Source organism: Equus przewalskii, chromosome 5 (assembly GCF_037783145.1).
Source record: "Equus przewalskii isolate Varuska chromosome 5, EquPr2, whole genome shotgun sequence".
In the NCBI taxonomy this organism is placed as follows: domain Eukaryota; kingdom Metazoa; phylum Chordata; class Mammalia; order Perissodactyla; family Equidae; genus Equus; species Equus przewalskii.
The window spans coordinates 20,848,401-20,861,744 of NC_091835.1; the positions used below are offsets into that span (position 1 = coordinate 20,848,401).

A 13,344-nucleotide genomic window follows, 5' to 3' on the forward strand; every position below is an offset into this window, starting at 1 on the left:
TCACAAGCCCCAGGAGGGTGGGGACTAATTCTCTTCTTTTACTGTTGTAGCCTCTGATGGCCATGAAAGTGTCTGGTACAAACCAGGTTGCAATTAATATCTACCAAGTGCACGAATGAGTGTCCACCTCTACCATATCTTAACATCCAATGGATGTAGTCTTTCCCACAATATTCTTTTTTTTTTTTTGGTGAGGAAGATTGGTCCTGAGCTAACATCTGTTGCTAATCCTCCTCTTTTTATTTTCTCCCCAAAACCCCAGTACAGAGTTGTACATCCTAGTTGCAAGTCATTCCAGTTCCTCTATGTGGGATGCCTCCACAGCATGGCTTGATGAGCAGTGCGTACATCCATGCCCAGGATTCAAACTGGCGAAACCCCAGGCTGCCAAAGCATAGCCCATGAACTTAACCACTCTGCCACGGGGCCGACCCTTCCCACCATATTCTTTTAAAAAACATTTACTTGCCTCTTTTGTCTGCTTATTTTTCCAGAAAAAAAAATTGTTTGAATCCCCTTTCCCAAATTCTAAAATAAGCAAACAGAAAAACAACTCTATTTGTATTATTCATTGAAATTGTCTGAACTTCAAAATTAACTTAGAGAAAAATGCCTTTTTAGAATATTCTGCTTTACCACTCAGAAATACGGGGTTTCCTTTCTTCTCTCCCTTCTGAAGATTCTTTCACGGTTCTCAGTGCAACTTTCATTTGTCTTTGAGATGATTTCGAGCTGTTTTATGGGATATTTTGTGTCCCTACAGTGAGTGGGATCCTTTTTCTACCACGTCTCTTAATTCAGAATTGTGGGTATACAGGACAATTCTTTTGGGTGTTAATTTCGTCCACACGCTTTGGTGAATTCTCTTCTGACGTGTTCTATATTGCAGTGCACGTCGATACTTGAGGCATATAATAATCATGATGATGACTAACATAATTACAACAATTGTGATCATAACAGCAATCGTAGCAATGACATGATCACGACGTATCATCACACTGTCTTAGGTGTCTTCCATTCCTACAACCACACCTGGGAGCTGGTAGACCCACAATGAATATTTGTTGGAAAAATGAATAAATTAGTAGCCAGAGTCACAATTCTCATTTTCCCCTGATTTCATGGAGCTTCAAGTGAAGCACTGACCATGATGACGACTCTTTGAAGACAACTATTCTTAATCTGTGAGGTGAGAATCTTTTCAGTCCTGGTTTTCAAAGAGCTACATCTGGAAAGAGAACTGAAATGTACTAAATGCATTTTCAACACCTTCTGAAATGGTTATGTTTTTCTTTTTTCAAATATCAATACAGGACATTATTTAAAGTTTGTAACATCTTTCCATTTCTGGGGTAAATTCTATACATCCATGTATGTGTATATTCAGATTTAGAACACAGGCGTGTGGTAGGATTTTGAGTAAGATCTTCACATCCTAGTTAAATGTGAGACCAATTTTCAGTGCATATCTCTGATGTTCTGGTCAAATGTTGGAGTCAGGTTTAGGCTAGCATTTCAAAAACAAATTTTCTGTTACATTATCATTGTCATTTCCTTAAAAAGATACCTGAAACCAGAGTCTTTAAGGAGTAATCATTTGAAAACGTCTACAATATTTTTTGGTTATTGACCCCATTATTTAAAATTTCTATTATTTAAAAATTTGGACAAAATATTTCTCTTTATTGACATTTTCAAGTTAATTACTGCATGATTTTGCTAAGGAGGTTTGTACCTTTAAGAAATAGTATCATATCTCTTCTTATAACAACTTATAAATTTCTAATTTTTATTCTTTGTATTTTAGATTTTTAAAAATTAGATTTGACAAACCCTATTTTGCTGATTTTTGTAAAAGGAAGCAACTCTTGGTTACATTTATAGATTTCATTCTTTTTTCTAATTAATTAATTTCTGCCATATTTCCTTTATTCTTCTTCTCCAGGTTTCCTTAGGACTAATTTTGTGTAAAAACAAAAAAACCCTGAATCCTGAGGTGAATTTTTAGTATATGTAATTCCTGTTATCTCTTTTTTAAAAAAATGTGCCTCTCTCTCTGATGATCTTAGTGGCTCTGACATATATATTTTGAGATAGTGTGTTCTCATTTTCATTCCCATCTAAGTAGCCAACCATTGTACACTTTTATTTACTTCTTAATCCTACAGGTTTTTAGACAAATGACTTTAATTTTAATATTTTGGAGTGATTTTTGTGTTTTCTTTTGAGCTCATGTTGTTAATTTGTAAGTTTATTGTATCATGGCAAAAAATGTGATTTTTGTATTGCTTTGTGGAATACATGAGATCTGTAGAGGTGAGCATATGACAAATGTTCTAAATTTCCATGGATACTTAAAGTAAGAAAAAAAGCTTATTTATTTCTAGGAAAAAATTACATGTCTAGAAATTTCTCCTTATTAATTACATCGATCAAATCTCATGCATTCATATTTATTTTGTGGTGTTTAATCTCTCTTGGACTGACAATATTGTTTTAAAATCTTACCATTGCCTTTCTGTTAAACGTTGTTTGCAGTTATAGTAATTTTTGCTTTATTGACTTTAATCCATCAACGAATCTCTAACACCAGTATCTTCTCACATTGGGTTGGGTTTTGTGTCCCTTAAAAATGGCCCTATTTGCCCCATTAAATAGCATTTGTTTGGAATTCAGCTTCTCTGCAATTATATTTCTATCTCTTCTTTTTATATGCTAACATTTGCATATTGTATATTTGCTCATCCTTTTATTTTCAATCTCCCTGTTTTTCCCCTTTGGGTGTATTTTTGTAAGTAGCATGTCAGGGGAATCTTGGCATTTTAATAAGTGGGTTTAATTCATTTCTTGTCCTGCTTTGCTTTCGTGTTTTGTGCTGTTGGCTTTAGTGCTCCTCGCCGCTCCATTTCTCGCCTGCCCTTTGCCTTGGAGAAATATGTTTAGTTTGCTCTTCTGAAACGACTTTGAACTTTGGCATTCTACATTTAATCCTATCAGAGCGGGGCTTCCCAGAGTGTGTTTGCCAGAACGCTGGCGCTGTGAGACGCTCTGTGGAAAAAAGAGATCTGTGATCAAACATCACAAAGAAGGTGGCATCCTGTATATCCCCTAAGAGAGTTTTAAAGCACAACAGAGTAGAAAAGCCTCTGATAAGTCCTGCCGTGTGGGTAGGGGAAGCTCCTGTCCTGGTTTGTTTCCCCCTAGTTATTTTTTAAGAGGGCTTATGCCACTGTCACAGCCTGAAGCCCTCAAGAAGATACTTCCCCAAACGTTAGTCGAATATGAATTTCTGAGCTTATTCTGGTACAGTGGGGAAAATTCCAGTATTGATGAGGTTCTCTGCCTGTACCCCGTGCATCCCTAAGACTCAGCCACTGAGTCCTCTTCCTCCCCCTAGGAAGAGGAGTGTGAGCTCCCTGGAGCAAAGGGAGTCGTAGCATAGGGAGCGGCATGCATTTGACCCAGAGGAGGTCCTCCTGGGCGTGAAGGTGGGGACAAGACCCTTCAGAATGGGAGGGAGGAGGAGGAGGGGAAAGGGGAGGAGGCCAAGAGGTGAAAGCCAGGTTCTGTGTACCCTGTGGTCCAGAAGGATCCAGAAGAGGGATGCTGGGTGTTCTGGAGTGTTGGCCTGCCCCGGGACCCGTAGGGAGGTGTGGGAAGACCCCAAGGCTGAGGCTGCCAGCTGTGGCCGAGACCCTGAGGGCCCGCAGCTCCAGCGAGAACTGATGTGGGACCACTGGCCATGCAGAGGGAGTCTCAGGCTTTGGTACCAGGTCAGGCGGGCACAAGTGGAATCAGAGCATCACTCAGAGGCCTGAGAGGGTCCCATTCCTGGGTCAGAATTCCTTCTGGGAACAGAGGGCACACTGGAGCTAGGATACCTGGAGTGGAGGTGAATAAAGGAACTCTCTTGAAAGGTGTGTCTGAGGACAGGGGACCACGGGGGACAGAAGAGTGAGAGGAGGGAGTGGTTACTGAACCCAGACATGGGGAGGGCTACATGGAGAGGACTGCCTCCCAGGAGCTGAGACCTTTAGCTGAGGGACCAGGCAGCCCCCAGTGACCCCATAGGGAAGCAACCAGGGAAATAAATACCCTGGCCCCAATGTCCTCCCCTCCCGTCATCTCTTGTCAATGTCTCCATTGACCAAACCCAACCAGTAGCTGCAGGGCAAGGAGACCTATGGATGGGGTCCATACAGGTCAGCTTCACAGGACACAGAGTGGGGTGGGAAGGACGGGAGTGCACTTGGAGGGCAATACCCAAGGTCAGCACAGTGCCCAGCGGTGGATTCAAGACCCTCCCGCCCCCACGCTGTGTGGTTGAGTCCACTCTCCTCTCTACCCAGATGTCATCTTGCCTGGAGAAAGGGGCAACAATTGCTGAAAAAGAGCCCTCCATTGGCCCCACCTCCTTGTCCTGCCACCTCACCAGTCCCAGAGGAGGGATTCAGATCAACAGGGGAACAGCGATGAAAAATAACACTATGTACTTTTGCACACGAGAGCGAAGTACGTAACTGTCACCTCTGATTCACAACCACGTGAATATTTAGTATGAGTCAGTTTTAAATATTTGTCTGTTTTATGGTAGCAAGTTAATCTGCTGAAAAGCCTTTGTTACGGTTAATGCCTCAGAATAATCCCCATTTCCCTTCTGCACATTAGCATCCATTATTTGCAACCCACACATTGTCAAACGGTGATGTCTTTGCATTTACTGTTATTCAATTGAACCATTGCATGCGTGGGAACCCTACGTGAGCAGTCTCCACGAGGCCCAGTGACTGAAAGCCTGGATGGACGCTCCAAAGATGCTCTGCAGTGGTGGAAGGAACCACCTGCGTTTCTCTTTACTCGACATGTCAGAGTCAGGAGTCAGTCCTGTTGAACCTACAGCCACCACCTGGACTTGGATGCTCGGAGGAATATGTGTATTCCAGATGCTCCTATCTTCGCTCCTACTCTTCGTGCGTACCTCTGTTAGCCAGCCTTGCTGGGAGCTGTGGGGTTGGATCAGTATAGTTAGGATGGCCAGCATTGAGGTCACTGGCCTGTTTCATACGATTCAGAACATGGATGGTCCTGATTGGGTGGGGATGCTGGGTCCCCATACCCGAGGCTTCCTCGTGGTGGGTTTCAGCTTGGGCAGGGATTTGCAGTGCTGGCTGCACATCAGAATCACCCAGGGGGCTTTAAAAAGGCTGGTACCTGGTTTCCACCTCCATCCATCCAGTCAGAATCTCTGGGGTCCTGTGTGGGCATCTGGGCTTTTTAAGGAGCCCAGGTGATTGTAACATGCAGGTAGGTTAAGACTGAGAACCACGAAGCTGGGCTAACCCCCTTTCTCCTCACCTGTCACTCATTTCTCCCCCAGGAGGAAGAGGAGTAGTCAACCATTGGTGACTATTGATGACTACTGAGACTATTGGCTCCTTCTTAACCCCTTTCTTGAACCTGCCTGTATGCAGAGAGGTGCATTCTCGCCTATGGTCTTGCCCTGATCAGTCCCTAAGGGCGAAGTCCCATGGGTGTCTAGCCCTGTGGGTGGCCAGGTGGGTATCTGCTAATTCGGTGGCAAAGCATTAGGAGCCCACTTGGCCAACATCTCAAGCCATATCTCCAATGCACTTTGGCCATTGATAGAGCTGATATTCTCATCTCTTGCCTGGCGTCTCTTTCTATATCTCATTGATTCAGAACACAGACTGTAAAGAGAGGGATGATGTGTGTTGACGCTCCCTCTCCTAGGTTGAATTTGTCTGATTGGCACATTCTTCTGCCACTATGGGGGAAGGTGTATCATAGAATGTGTTTCAAGAATGTCTCTATTTATAACAAAGAATTATGATTAAACAGAAGCAAACCAAATTCATCTTCATTATAATACACACTTGCTTGCGTATTCCTTTGTTTTTATTCTAGTTTCTAAATTAGCCCACTGGAGATGACAAAAAAAATACTATCTGGGGGAAGGAAAAAGATGATGACTACAGAAAGGCAAATTAGGATGGAGACCTGGGGCCTTAGATGTGATCATTCTCTGTGGGTCAGCCCTAAAATGGTCCATTGGGATTTGCTCGGAGAGTCTGGTCAGGCCACACCTCCATGGTGACCTTGCTAGAAGAGCATCCTTCATTAAGTCATACTCCTTGAAGCAGCTCTTCCCAACCCAGACTTCACCATGGACCCAGAGCAGACAGACTGGCCTTGAGTGCCACCCTTATCCTAAACCTGGGCAGACACTATTGCATCAACCATGAATTCTGCTTAGGCTTCTTGATTCGTATAGAAGAAATACACTTTCAGGGAAAGTTCCACCAAATTATATTCCCAGTGGAAATACATGAATGTTCTCCTGTCTTTGCAACATCAGATATTATTCTTTTCTATCTTTAGGCTTATAGATAAAAAATAATATCACATAGTTATTTTAATCATCATTTTGTTGATTAATGCTGATTAAACTTTTACATATTTTCTCTTTGAATTAAATTTCATCTTTATTTTCCTCTTGGAGTATTTTTTTCTGATTGATTTTTAAAAGCTCTTTACATAGTAAAGCTCATGTAAATTGAAACTATTTCCCCCAGATTGTCATTTATCTTACTTCTGTTTTTGGTAGTTTTTCACAGAAACTTTATAATTTCTATAGTAATATATGTAATTACTTTTCTATCTGTTAGATGCTGAAATATTTGTCTATGCCCTTACATAATCTCTAACAAAACAAAACTCAACTTCCAATATTAATGAACAATTGTATTCTGAAAGAATGGCCAACACAGAAAAATCATCAGTGTACGTGCAGAGATGCAGGAGGTCAAAAGAAGGGAAATAATCTGAGAAAATAGAACAAGGATCTCTCTCCCCATGAAACAGACCTATCGCAAGAAATCAAAACCTTCAGAATGTACCAACAAAATTCTGAGAGACTTTGCATTTCTCAAAAGGGCACCCTCTCTAAGATTAGAAGAAATGGGTTTCAGGTGAAAAACAGGATTGCAATATTTTGGATTCCAAGGGAGGTGGCGATCTGTGGTTTGGCCATTGCAGGAAAATGAGTTGGTAGAGTAGAAAATCAGCTCAAGAGCTAGGAGCTGAAGAATAAACAGATGTCAGTCCATCTATTTATCCAGCAAGCATTTGAGTACTTCCTATGTGCCAGGCAATATTTGGGGGCTGGGATAAAGCAATGAACAAAACAGAATTTGAGTTGCCACAGAACTTGTGGTCTACCGGTGGGAGATATGAAATAAATAAACTTTATAACCAGTAGGGTATTCTGTCCTTGGGAGTCCTCTCCCTCTCAATGCCGGGTGGGGAGGAAGCTGGAGAATCTGACGAGGCAACAGCATGGTGCTTCTATGGCTGCCACACAGGATCACATTTGAAAATGTCCTGCACATGCTAATGGAATCTATCTGACTGCTGCTGCCTCCCATGGCCCAGCAGGGGCCTTGGAGGGCCCCACCCTTGGGCTCCAAGCTCCTGCTCCTGTGGCCGTCATGGTCAGATGCTCAGTCTCTTTCCCCGTGTAAAACTGCTTTGCCAGGTTGGGTGGGTCCAGACAAGCTTCCAGCTTTGGCCACATGCTTTGTGATGTGCATGATAGTCATTGGTTGTAAAACGGTGTAACAACACATTAAAATGGGACTCTTCCTGTCTCGCTTCAAGTGAAGCTTGAAGACAATAGATTTTGAAAACTCCATGCAGAAATGTCAATGTATGTTAAAAACCCACTTCTTTTTAAGATCTTTATATGTGTTGATGTTGGGATGTGGAGACTGAGAAGGAGGGTATATGAAGAGGGTTTTTGGAAAAGGCTATCATGTCTGTGAGTCAGGGAAGAAGCGAGGGGTATCCGTTCCTATCTGGAGGTTGGTTTGAGGCTTCTCACCAGGACCCCTTGGAGAGCTTGAGGCGTGTTCCCTGCAGGACTGGCCTCTGACTCTCCCAGAAAACAGGTAAAAGGCAGAGAGGAGCTGACCAGCTGCTGCTGAGTGAGCTGCAGGAGAAGTGGGCATATTGGGACTGACGTATGAGTCCAGAGTTTGTGGGGCAAAGACTTCATGAGCATTTCCTTGTATGGGTCCACATGGGGGAGCCCATAGTGAGATGTCAGTTCCTGTGAAATCTCTTATCAGAGAGAAGCTTCAGGTACTGCTGGATTCCCAGGAAGGCAGTGGGAAGGCAAAAGGGGTAAGAGGTGTGCTGGGATTTGTCCTATTATGGGAATAACAGGTAACAAATATTCAGGGATGGGGCAGGATTTCTCCCGAAAGGAAGAGTCAGCTTAAACATCTGTCAATCACCTTAGAACATACTTGCTCAAATTACCACCTCTTTTCCACAGGTCTGTGGTGTTCATATGTGTGTGTGCATGTGCGTACCTCTGTGTATGAAGAGCAGGTGGTTCAGGGGAGGAGAAATAAAGAAGAAACAACCCAGCTCCAGTCCAAGCACATCCTACTACTGTGAGTACCTGATGGCCTAGTGGTTAATGTTCAGTGCTCTCACTGCTTCAGTGGCCAGGGTTCATTTCCTGATCACAGAGCCAGACCACCCATCTGTTGGTGCCATGCTGTGGTGGTGACCCATAAGGAAGAACCAGAAGGACTCACAACTAGGATATACAACTATGCACCAGGGCTTTGGGGAGGAAAAAAAAGTTAAAAAGTATATCGAGGGGCTGGCCTGGTGGCATAGTGGTTAAGCTCATGTGCTCTGCTTCAGCGGCCTGGGGTTTATAGGTTCAGATCCCAGGCACAGACCTACACATCACTCGTCAAGCCGTGCTGGGGGTGGGGCTGGCGTCCCACATACAAAGTAGAGGAAGATGGGCACAGATGTTAGCCCATGGCCAATCTTCCTCAGCAAAAAGAGGAGGATTGGCAGTGAATGTTAGCTCAGGGCTAATCTTCCTCACTAAAAAGAAAAGCAAAAAGTATATTGAACATGCGGTTTGGTGAGGGCCCTGAACACTCAGAAGGGGTGTAGGTTGCAAGTAACTGGAAGGCCCACCCCTTGTGTTCTAGCTGAGGACCGGTTCTTGGGGCAGCAAGGAATCAAGCCCACCAGTCTGCCTCCAGCCCAAGCTGCTGCTGTCTACCCCGACTGCCCACCTTGCTGAACTGGCCAGAGGAGAAGTGGATGTGGGAACAGACCCTTTCTTGTTCCCTATGCCTGTTACCTAATCCTCCTGGGACCCCCACCCCCCCAGCCTCCTCTTTTTCTAAGGTGGTTGGTATATTAGGCAAGGACTTGATGGTTGGGAAAATCAGATTTGCCCCACAAAGAGTTAAATTCCCTGCGTGATCTCGGAGTAGAGGTTTGCAAAGCCACACTGCAGAGACAGGATGGGTTTGGAGCCATTAATGGAGGAATCAGACCCTCATTTGTCTAATTAACAGGTTTCAAGGTCACTCTCCTTTCTTCTCCGTGAATGCATATCGCTTTTAAAAGTCATTAAAATAATATGTCATGGAAAGAGGTTTGATCACAAACATAGAGCATCTTGTACCTCTGCGGTCTCCAACCGCTAATGTATCATTATAGTCATTCTAATGGTAGTTCAGGCACCAATGTTTATGAGTTTTATTTTTATTGGCAAGAATTAGAATGTGTTTAAGATCGTCCTAGTAATATTGTCACGATTACTCTTTTGCACTGTGATACAGGTTCCTAAGTGTGAAGAACGGGATGGAAGCAAAGGTCGCCCTGGGCCACCCAGGGGAAAAGCTGTGTATGTGAGCACCATCCATCATTCGGCTTGTGGTGGGGAAGAAAAAGGCTGAGATCCTCGGTCTTGATGCCCAATAAGTGATGGTCCAGTTGAATTCAACGCTGAATTTTGTAGTTTCTGTTTAGAACAAAAGAACAGAGATAACAAAACAGATTCCCTTCAATTCCTTTGAACAAAAACCTCACCTGGAAGAGACGGCATGTGCGAACGGAGGGACAAATTATTCTCTTTGCTTATAAGCGTTTTCAGGAAAATCACCACAAAGAATCCTGTGAGTGGCACATCCAATGCTTGTTTTGTTAAAAGATATTGATAATGATAAATTGGCCTCGGATAAAAGGTTTATGGTTGGGGGTAATTTTATTGATTCGGGCCCGGCTGGTCTCTTGGAAGTATAATGTTATTTTCAGTAAATCGATTGTCTGGTTTGGAAAGGCTTTGCACTACGTTTGTCTTAAATTATATTTAAATAATTGATCGCAGTTTGTATTTGTTAATGACCTTTAACTGAACTGTCATTGACCTGTGTTGGGCCACAGAAATCAATTTTGTGGGTGGTTCATTGGTCTCTGTGACTTTTCTAAAATACTCGGTGTTTTTCTCTGTTCAAATCTTCTCTTAGGTGTTTAATTCAGAAATCCAGGATTCTGGTTTATTTTGGTAAATTAAAATGGAATTTTCATGAGGAGAAATGTTTCTACTCCCTTCACAGCTATTGAAAGACCACCCATATGCACTGCATTCTCCACATTTGGGGTCAAATATTGAAACTCTAGAAGAGAGAAGGAACAGTAACACCATGTACCCAAAATGGAGCCCATCCCATCCCTTTCCTCTCAAATCTGGGCCTCCAGTTTCACAAAGGATGTCTATTATTACTCTGTTTCTCCCGTCACCCAGAATGAAGGCCTCAATTCCTCGTCTTCTTATTCTCTCCCCAACCCTCACCATACCCATTTGTTGCAAAAATCCCCTTAACTCTTCTTCTGTGCTATTGGACTTCTGGCCTCCAAACGAGACATCCCTTGTCCCCATTTCGACCACCCCCTTGCTGCTGCTTTGATTCAGATCCTTAAGGAAGGGGAGACAGGGGTATAATGGGTGGTTGCATGTCTATTGGGACGCTGAGAGATCCCCGAATTGCGTATCAGTGCGCTCTCAGGTTCTGAGGGAGCTGCACACCAAATCTGGAAGCCCGATTGTGCCCTAACCCACACAGGGAGGGCGTCTACTCACTGGTCACTGTCTAGTCCAGGGTTTCCCAAGTGGATGCTGCAGAGCCCATGGTGGGCAGAGATCCAGGGCCCCAGCCACCACTTCACCCAGAGCTTCTGGGCTTCATCTCTTTGAAGCGACTTGCCAACATCCCCTTTCTCGCTGTACGGAAGTGGCAAAATTCATCAGGGGGTAAAAATGACTTTTTTGCTTTGAAAAAACCTCAAACTAGGTCAGGGTATAGGAGATTAAAGTGAGCTATTTGCCCTACATGCTGAAGGAGCAAAATGTTCGTGTTTTCTGCAGGCAGCCTGACGGATGGGGATTGGGGGGGTGGGGGGATGAGCTTGATTCTCAGTGATGACATTGTAGTCCCTTCCTGAGGCTGCTGTAACAGAGCATCACATACTGCGGGACTTCAAACAACAGAAATGTATTATCTCACGGTTCTGGAGGCTGGAAATCCAAAATCAAGGTGTTGGCAGGGCCATGCTCCCTCCGAAACCTGCAGGGGACAATCCTTCCTTGCCTTTTCCTGGCTTCTCATGATTGGCCCACAATCTTTGGGGTTCCTTGCCTTGTTGATGCACCCTCCAATCCTCTGTGCGTCTTCACACCGTCTTCCCTCTGTGCATGTCTGTCTCTGTGTCCAATTTTCCCCTTTTTGTAAGGATGCTAGTCATAATGGATTAGGGCCCACCCAAATGACCTCATTTTAACTTGATTACCTCTGAAAAGACTCTATTTCTAAACAAGGTGACATTCCAAGGAGCTGGAACTAAGGTTAGGACTTCAACACTGTATCATTTTTTGTGTGGGGGCGGGGGGGCACAATTCAGTCCATGACGAGGGGAAGATTGAAGGAGATGCTCAAGGTGGAGGCCCAGAGGCTGGGAGCTCAGGAGAGCAAGCCATTTGAGGAGGAATAGCCAGAGAATTTTTAGGAACAGAGAAATCCGACATTAAATTTGAAGGTATTCTTAGCTCTAATCCGTCATCACTCTTCATTTCCCCTCAACCTTGAATGAAAGACGTGTGCCCGACAGCCTTGAGCCACTGGAGCTCGGGGGAACAACAGAGGAGCAGAGGTGTTCAAGTTTTGGGTGAAGTGAGAGTAGCTGGTTAATTGTCTGGGTCCTTCCCTGGATTATAAGGAGCATTGTCACAAGAGCAGGGCTGTGTCTTGTTCATCATATGAAACGGGGCTTGGGAACTAGTAGGAACTCAATAATCACTTGCTGAAGGAGTACATTAGTGACGCTGCAGGAGAAGAGAGGATCCCTGGGGTCTGAGAGCTGAGCTGATAACATTTGTAGTGAGTGGTAATGGGACACATCCTTCTGTTTATCCGCTAATCCTCAAACCCCGGGTGGAGTGCGGGACTTCCATCGGTCAGTGGGGTGGGGCTCAACTAGTTTCGCTCGGACATTAATGGAACGGGCCTCCAGAAGCCTTGAGAACACCGAAGCAATCGATTTCCATGTTTTTAAGTAATCATCTTCCACACTAGACTTTGTGCCATCAGGGAGGCACCAACATCCACCCTTTCCCTTAGTAGGTACTCAGTAAATACTTACCGAATTGAAATAAATAATGTGAAGGGAATACCGGTGAGGAATAAAAAGGAGAGGAATATAATGGCCGGGGTTCTAACTTCTACAGAAACTGAGGTTCAAATATACCTGTTAAACTTCAGACTCAGTGTCACCCTGACTTTCTTAGCAAACAGCTCAGCTTTTCACCAACTCCCTTTTACAATCCGTAGGTCCTCCTCATTTGTATTCTGCCTGGGGAACAGAATAAGAGACACAGATTGATATCATGACATTTAAATCTCACCCAGTGACATTTTCTCGATGCTCTGCACAGCTGCAATGCTGCCTGAAGGGTGGTGGCAGTTGGGGAGGGGCAGAGCATCCCTCATGTGGTCCTGGCTCTGATTGAGCTTAAATCTGCTGCTGGTCTGGGAATTCATAGAGGATATTAAGAAATACTAGGGACCATTGAGGGAAATGTGCCTTAAAGCCCTGACATAAACTAGAGCTTGACTGGATAGGAAAGGACACTGAGTCAGGTGTCAGAGTTGAGTCCTAGCTTCTCCACTGGCTGTATGACCTTGAACGAACTTGCCTCACCGGCCAGTACAGTCATTTTGAGAATTGAATGAGAAATACATATAGAAGTACTTTAAAACGGGAGGATACCAAGGCCCTTTAGATGAATGTACTGGAAAGAGTTTGCCTGCTGGCAATCAGCATACCTTACCTGTTGGAGCTGGACTCAAGCAGAATTGCTTCTTCTGGTGAGGGTCCCCTTTTGCAAGCATGTGCTGATTCACCTTGGTGAGACGTGAGGAGTCGGAGTCTTCAGTCCGACCTCTT

At 44.2% G+C, this 13,344-nt stretch overlaps 1 long non-coding RNA gene across 1 annotated transcript; it reads left to right on the plus strand.

The window, feature by feature from the left end:
- Positions 1-463: 463 nt before the first annotated feature.
- LOC103540894 (uncharacterized) lies at positions 464-10,440 on the plus strand. Its single transcript, XR_011539856.1, has 5 exons — positions 464-4,515; positions 4,772-4,973; positions 5,381-5,558; positions 8,360-8,480; positions 9,684-10,440. It is a non-coding gene; the product is annotated as an uncharacterized lncRNA (long non-coding RNA).
- Positions 10,441-13,344: the final 2,904 nt, after the last annotated feature.